Raw genomic sequence first — 8886 nt, forward strand, 5'->3', positions numbered from 1 at the left:
TTGGAACGAATGGGCAGTTTATTGGAGTCTGGTGTGCTAAAAAAAAAATTATCAGCTGTCATTGTCCAGTTGTTTATGATGCTAGGATGACAATGAGGGAACAGCTATGGCACAATGTTGCTGCCATGCCAGGAACATAAAAACAACAACAGACCACTACCTTATATTGCTGAGACTTATTTTGTAGAAAAGTGAAAGTTAGGGTGTTATAATTTGAAATTGATATGGTTGTGAAACGTTTCATAAAATACTAAATATTATATAGTTAAAGTGTGAAACTACAGGGCCCCAGAAGGGACACAGAAGGTCGAAATCTCACAAAATGTATTCCTTTAGGTTTATTTTTCATGTAGCACTGCGTTATGCCTTTCAGTATTTTATTACATACTGTCCTCAGTATGCTTATGATTTCAAAATGCAATGTGTCCATACAGAAAGAAGAGTGAGTTCGACTTTCTGGAGGTAGCGTCAACTCTCATTGATTAGCTGGAGGAGCAGGGTGATGATAGTTCATTGCAAAAGGCCAAGTGGCAGTTCACAACCCGAGTAAAATTATGTTAAATCATGGGTAGTCCACCACCGCCCCAGACAAACCAACATGCCTGTTTAAACATTTTAAGTTTCACGTTTTTACAATAAACTTAATCTAAGGCAAGGCACTGCAAGTTAATTTTTAACTTATTGATATCATCATGAAACTTTGCTTACATCAAAACAGTTCTTGTTTTCTAATACAATTCTTTCAGAAATGCCGCTTGTTTTTAAGAACAAATGTATCAGAAATCTGACAATTAACAACATATTAACGAATCCTTCTGTAATAATCTTCAGAATAGTGCTGAGAATGATTATGTAAAGTTTAGTTGATGCAAGTGTTTTAGAGGTTTAGATACTTGGTTCAGAGTGACTCACTCATTGTCAACCGCTTATCCAGGGTCAGGTCTAGGAGAACCAGCCCCAGCAGGGGAGCCCAAACCTGTCTTTCCCGCTTCACATCAACCAGCTCTGACTGAGGGATCCCGAGGCGTTCCCAGGTCAGTGTGGAGATATAATCTCTCCACATAATCCTGGGTCTTCCCCGAGGCTTCCTCCCAGCTGGTTGTGCCTGGAACATCTCCCTAGGGAGGTGCCCAGGGGGCATCCTTACCAGATGCCCGAACCACCTCAACTGGCTCCTTTCTACACAAAGGACTAGAGGCTTGGCCCGAGTTCTTCACAAATGACTGAGCTTCTCACTCTATCTCTAAAAAGATCCCAGCCACCCTACTGAGAAATCCCATTTCTGCCAGATGTATCTGCAATATCGTTCTTTTGATCATTACATAGTCTTTATGACCTAAAAAAAATGCAGAAAATGTATTGAACAATCATGAAGATTACTTATAGTACATAAAGTACATATTTAACATACTGCAAGAGTTTCAGCAAATTCAAGCCATGCCCAGAGTTTAACATTATATGCTTTTGGTCCCACACAGTATCTAATAAGAGACTACATTAATCTCATTCCTACAGTATTTCTCGTATCAAATACTGTCAGTGCATAATGCATAAATATCTACAATGCACTCTGGGGATATCCTTTTAAATACTTGTGGGCAAAGGAATGCAAGGTGCAGGAAAACTTATCACAACAAGAACAAGCCATTCAGACAATTTATGTCTCCATTTGTGTTGATAAGGAAGTCACTGGTAGTTTTTCTCCAGGAGGAGGAGGCACGTTGGCCTGGAAACCTGTAAGCGCTCATTGCGGGGGAGAGGAGAGAGAGAGAGGGGGATGATTTAGACCAGGGAGAAGAGGGTGAAGACAGGAGAAGTTGCTCAATTGGGATTAATAGAGCTATCTGTGTGTGTGTGTGTGTGTGTGTGTGTGTGTGTGTGTGTGTGTGTGTGTGTGTGTGTGTGTGTGTGTGTGTGTGTGTGTGTGTGTGTGTGTGTGAGTTCATTTCTATCCTTACAAGAACCATGCTACATAAGTTATATGTCAGGGACAGGACACCCCTCCTGACATACATGTTTGTCTTATTAAGTGTGTAGGTGTTTGGCAGAATAAAGACATTGTTCATCTGTTTTGACCTGACTTTGATCCTCCCACCACAGGACATAACCAAGTTGATTTCTGGGAAAACCTCAAGTAAATTAAAAATTAAATGGAGATAATTACCTCTGAGAACATAGGGGAGAGGAATTCAACATGAATTTTAGTTTTGCAACATGGAGAGACAGCCAAAGACGCAAAGACTTAATAACCTTTGCATAATGCTGTTAGTATAGAATATTGCCAACAGTGCAAAATAATTCAAATAATATGGCAATAACTCACATTAAAGAGTAGACAATAAAGACAATTCAACCCATGTAATATATTCATTTAAAAGTAGTTTTAGAACACAAAAATGCTTATGTTTTAAATTATCTTTGCACTTAGAAGTTGTGTTCGATAATTTATCGAAAATATCCCATTCACAGCTGCAGGGGATTTTTTTCAAATATCCTCAGACATTGAGCAACTGCAGTACTGCAGCAATCACGTAATGCACGCGACCGGATTTGTGTAAATCACATGTAGAGTCTTCCAGAAGAAATGCAGGGCGGAGAAAAAAGTGTTGAATATGTTTTATGATTTGTATTGTATTGACGTTTATAAACAGATTTACATGTAACAGAGAAGGACGCTGAAAGAGCCAAAAACACATTAAGCCCATAAAGTATTTATTTATCGAATACAATTTCGAATTCAAATGAGGCCATATTGTAACGACTAAGAGATCTGAAGTGGGACCAACTGATCGTGAAATGTCTCTGAGCACATTTATTTTATGCCGGCAAACATTTCTCAGCAGAGTCAAAGGTCAGAATAGCGACAGAGTTGGAAACTGCTGAAGTGAACTAAAACTACGCCTATAGTTTGAGGACAACAAGGAGTCTTTAAATGACTTCCTCATGCAGTTCCACAGCTTAGGTTTTCCCCTTTTATTTTCTTGGATAATGGACGTCCCCATGTGGTCTGTGGAGTATGTCAGCTGTGTTTTATCCTGTTCTGGGAGTGTTTAGTGTCCAGTGGTCAGTGGCAGGGTCGCGGCTTAATCAGGACAAGCAGTAGTCCTCAGTGTGTGTGTGTGTGTGTGTGTGAGAGAAAGAGTTCACTGCTAAGGTCAGGCTTTAATCAGTCTAAACTGAAACTTACGGTGTATAAAGGTCCTAAAGGTGGCCTGCGTGGTGTGTGTGTGTGCAGAAAGGTCTCAAACCAGACCAAATTAAAAATCCCCCCCCCACCCCAAACTGCACAGGCCACATGTGTTAAGACCAAATGTGTGTGTGTGTGTGTGTATTCATTCTTCTCCCAACTCCCTCTTCTCCTTTCTTCTGCGCCAATTCTTTTTTCTTTCTTTTTATTCTACCATCTCTCTTCTTATTACATAACTCATCCAGCAAAATGACTGTGAAATGACTCACTGACCTATGTTTTCCACTTATCATCTGTGTATATTTTGTTTGATCCGATATGGCTACTTTAGTCACATATCTCCTTCCTTACTTTGCTCCTGAATTGTGTATTTAATGACCATTCTCTGACAAATAATCTCATGAAGCTATTGTGAAAATGCAGCTGTCATTACTTCATGTCCTAGAAATTCCAGCCCTGATATTCCCACTGAAGGGAAGAGTTTTTGAAGAGGCAGGACATTTTTAATCGTAAGAAATAAAATTAAATGTAAATGCTAACCTGCAGCAGAATTTTTTTTTTCTTTTGTCAAAAAGTTAAAACTAAAAATAAATAAAAAAGACAGAGTCTGTTATAATGCTGTTTACCATTGACCTATCAGTTAAAGGGGACATATTATGCAAAAACTCGGGTTTAAATGTGTATTTCCGAGGTCTACTAGAAAAGGTTTAAATGGTCTATCGTACAAAAAGCCCATTAGTTTTCTACCAATGCCCATTTCTTCATTGCCTTTTCAGGCCTTTTTTGGCCTCTCCCTAAAAAATTTGGTTTTGACATCTACCCCCCTCCTATCTACATGGGCGTGCATGCACCGCCCTGCTCATTTACTCTATACCTACCTATATGGGCATGGCACACGCCCAGCTGTCAGTTTTGTTTACTTTTGGCCAATGCAGCATGGAGATCGATGTTACCATGTGTACCTTCATTTCTACAGCAAATATCAGCACACTTATCACTTCTAAACCAAAAGCTTTACAACTGAACCTGGTCAGGCAGGAGTCTGAGCTGAAAACTGTGAAAATTGCATCAAGATTTCTGGTTTCCCTGACATTATCCTCAGGTAAATACAGTTTAAATATGTCACAGTCAGTAACAGAATATGAGCTAAGTATTTATGAATAAACTCTCTAAACTTGTAACATACAACGTTTTATGTACGTCTCTACAGGTTAAACTGGGGAATGATCTACAACCCAGTGGAGTGAAAAAGCTTTGGTTGTGAAGCCATGCTGTAAATGTACAGTAACGTGGCAGGAAAGGAATGTATCATGTCAAGATCCACTGGAAAGACATTATCTTTTGTAAAAAAAAAAAATATAGAAACAATTACAGTCAGAGCTGCAAATTATCTGACACCCTTTCAATATCTAGTAGGTAATGTATCATTTGTATTGTGATCACTCATTTATAATAAAGTTTTACTGTTAAAACATGTATTGTGTTGCTTACTGTCACTGTTTGCTTCGTGTAGTAAAGGATTACTTGAAACTCACATTTTCATAGTCAGGATGTTGGACTAGTTTTCAGACCGATCTACATGCATTGACTTATACGTTTTTTAATTCAACCCTTTATCTCTCTGAAGATGTTTTCTTTGAAACAGTATCATTACATTTTAAAATGACCAAAACCATACTTAAAAATAAAGCAGTTTATTCATAGCCAGTGAAATGGAAATATAAAGTGTACATAATTCAAACAGAAGCAAAGCCATATTGTATGTAACTGTCCAGTTGTTGCTGGTGGGCCCTGAAGAAGACCACCTGTTCCACCCAGTGAACAGTCCTCTGATGGAACAGATAGTGTGACGGTCCTTGTGGGTCAACGCTCCGTCAGGTCACCCGGATAGCTGTAAAACATGGCACATTCAATGTTACATCATGTGTAGCCTACATACATGATACATCTGTAGTTATGGCAAAGCTACAAACTAATGAAAATATATTTTTTCTTCCATTATTAAATAAGATGGGCCACTAATAAGTTCAGTATAGCCCTTGCTCAAGAAGAAACGAGTTCTGAGTGATACTGTGTGCTTTTTGAAATATAATGGACAGGAAACAAACAGCAGCAGAGGCAACTTACAGTAGGCTATTCCTGTCTATTATATGACACTGGAGATGTAATAGGCCTACTGCTGCATGTACCACGACTGCTTGCATAACTACACACTGTCAACAACAAACAAATACTCTTCAGTTTCCAACACACCATACAGTTTCACCGTCTGTTTTCACACAGGGGCTGTCACGGACAGACTCACAGATCTAACCGTTAGCATAAAAGCTAACGGGCGCTAACGCTAACGCTAACTACTTAACCCAGAGACATTCTCTCGTTTCAGTCGGCGTTGGTTATTATAGGAGGGATAAATTAAAGCACATTACACACATTGAACTCATAAACGGACAGATTTGTTTTTAAATAGGACTACTTACATTTCCAGAGGAGAGATGGTGTCTCTCTGTCTTCCAGGCACAATCTCCTCCACACTCCAGTATAACAGCAGATCACACTAGATTGCCAACCTTTGCTGGGTATAGCCAAACAAAAAATTAATTATATCCATTCAGCCCCGGTCTGCTTCGAGGCTGGGGTGTGATGGTAGCTTGAGGATGAGCTAACACTGCAGCTTGCTTCTCCTCTGTTGTTGCATGAGCGAGTGGAGGCTCAGCTGTGTGTGATTACCAACGGGGCGTCTTGATTTGCCAATCAACTACCGACTTTCTGGTAAGCTTTCCCATGGGAGTATTTATGGTAATGAAAACCGACCGGTTTCGTCACCAGTCTGTGTTTTTTGGAAGAAACCTTCAAATCCCCCTTTTTTCTAAAAAAGCATCCCTGAAGAAACTGACACATTTGTTTTTTTGAAGCTTGTGTGTGCTGGTAGAGACCCCAATAACCTAAAAGGGTGCCCAAACACCTGCAATGTTTTGTTTTTCATAATATGTCCCCTTTAAAGGCATATGCAATATATTGATGAAAAAGTACAAGTCACACAAAAGGCGGGCATGTTAGCATGCTGACATTTTCTCATTTTCAGTAAACAGAAAGTACAGCTGGGGATAGGCTGCCGTTAGTCTTGCAGATAAACTAAGTCATTGAGCAAACTCAAAAATGTTGATCCAATGATATTACTAGAAAACCAGTCAGGGGGATGCCAACGTATAGGATTCAGTCGCTGGAGACCATGAATGTCTGTACCAAAGTTCAGACAATACAGGCAGTCCATCCAGTATGTGTAGTGGTACGTACCTTGTTTTACCATTGAGCAGATAATGCTGGTACCTGACGCGTATATGGAGCATTTACTATATGCAGTTCTCTGTTCCTCCTGGAATAAAGTTATGACTTCGAGTCCAATTTCCTCGACTTGGATGATGGAAGAGAGAATTATTACAGCTGTGTTTGTGGTGGGATTTCTTCAATTTTATGACACATCCCAAGCAGCACATAAAAGTTCTTGAACGGCCAAATAATCTATAGAGAAAAGTGAGGGAGGTCATTGGCCCTTCTGGTAGTGTAACCAAACCTGAACATATGTGCACTGGTAACATAAACTCTGGTCAGATTGTTGGCTTGTTAGCCATCCTATTTCATCACATTCTAATAGCTGTCCACTTGGCTAGCTGGCTCCGCATTAGGAAAGCGTCATTTCATGCCTACAATTGGGACGAATTAAAGAACAAAATAATACGAAATAACACAAGCAAAGTTTAAAGTGATGTTTATTATAATTTATCAAAAAATACATTTAAAAAATAAATAAAAAAAGAACATATGAAAACCATAAAAATAGCGACACAGTGAGATAGACTGCTGCATCTATTAGTATGTGAAAGATGTAAGGCTGTGTAAACTGGGTCAGTGCATTCCCCTTGCTCCAAGAGCAGCTGGTGCAGAAGTATTTTTCTCAATCGATTTCTTCTTTTTTTGTTCAACTGATGGAACGCTCTCTGTTTGATTACTGATTCTCTTATGCAAAGCTTGCATGCAACGTTTTCCAAGTCAGCTGGCTTGAAAAAAAAAGAACACTCGACAAGAACCTGGAAAAGGGCGTTGGTGTGGAGCTCTCAAAGTTTATTTTCATTTTTCTCCGAATCCAGTTTTTGTGACATAAAATTTGAGTACATTAAGTAACTTTGTAACCACAGGAATAATCTCATAATCTAATTTTACGTTTTAAATTATACTATACACTTAAACTCAATGCATTACACGTTTCCTGCTACACTTTTACGTCTTTTGAAAGTGTGCCAATGTTGGTCTTGCACTAGACTTTTTTTATCACTTCATTTTTGTGTGATGTCTCAGTGATTTTATTGCACAAATAAAACAGGAACTGAACACACTGTACAACCCTAAAACCTATTGTTGCTTTCTGTTTTATGTCACAATGCACTCACTCTAAGTCCGCTCACCTAACTTTGCTGAAAAAGGGCTTTTCCTATAAAGACCTTCTGGTATTTCAAAGGTGTAATTAATAATGATGAGTCCTCATGTGGTGCCTATGATTAACTATCACACTGTCATAACTTATTGGGGCACTTGACAACATCTTTATTGTAATTAGTAATACTTGCGCTTCTCTTTAATACCAAGTCAAAATGACTACAGTGTCAAAATTCATAAGTAACACTTGTCTAGGCAGCTTTTTCAATACATTTTAATATAAACAGGGAATTTTGATACGAGACAAATAATGTTACTGCAACTGAAAAGTATTGAAGAACTGTTGTTTGCAGAATCTCAAGGTTCTGTATTTGATGTTATGGCTTCGCATAAAGTATAGAATTGTTATGCTCATTACTTCTAGGGCACTACATAATTCTGCCCCCCATACATCTCAGCTCTCCTACATCCATGTTCTTCCTCCCGTTCCCTCCTATCAACAGTCTAGTAACTGTCCCCCGTATACGCTCTGCAAAAGCAAGGGAGAATGTGCCTTCGCTGTCAGAGTACTGGTTCTTCAGTGGTACATGCTTAACCCTGTAAATAGCCACAGCCACCCGACCCAATCATAGTGGGTGACAGCTTTATTTATTCCTCAGCCTACAAGTTAATGAACATGACCAGGCTAACACTAATCAATTATCGCGATGGAAGCAATGCAACTTTTATTGTGCTAGTCTCATTGAATGAAGTGTAGCTTATTGTACTCACCCGGTGTGTGTGTTGAGACTGTGCAGTACTTAAGAGTCCTTGCTCCACTCATTCCATCTTTGTCACTTTGTCCTTAACCACTTGTCCTCCTATGTCAACTCCATTATCTGTAGTTTCTACCCTTATGGCCAAGGAAGATGAAACATTTATGAACCCTCGCGCACACACACTCACACAAACACACCAGCTGTCTCCAAGCCATGCACCTCAAAAACTTGTACTCCATCCACCATTCCTGCCCCCTCTCTATACCTCCCAGATTGTGAATTCATGAACCTCTGCCCTGCCATTCCCAATCACCACTCAAGGAGCACTGGTCTGATTTGTCAAAGTGACGCAATGTCAAGATGCTGGTAAGTGGTCTTACGTTTCATCTCCACTGACAGCTTGGAGAGAATAATTCCACCCCGGAGGATTTTTCTGAGGCGCAAAAGAAGGGTCCTTCACTCAGACAGCACAATTCAATCAGACAATCCACCGCAATTCTTAAACAG

This window comes from Ammodytes marinus (assembly GCF_949987685.1).
Source record: "Ammodytes marinus genome assembly, chromosome: 7".
NCBI classification, from domain to species: Eukaryota; Metazoa; Chordata; class Actinopteri; order Uranoscopiformes; family Ammodytidae; genus Ammodytes; species Ammodytes marinus.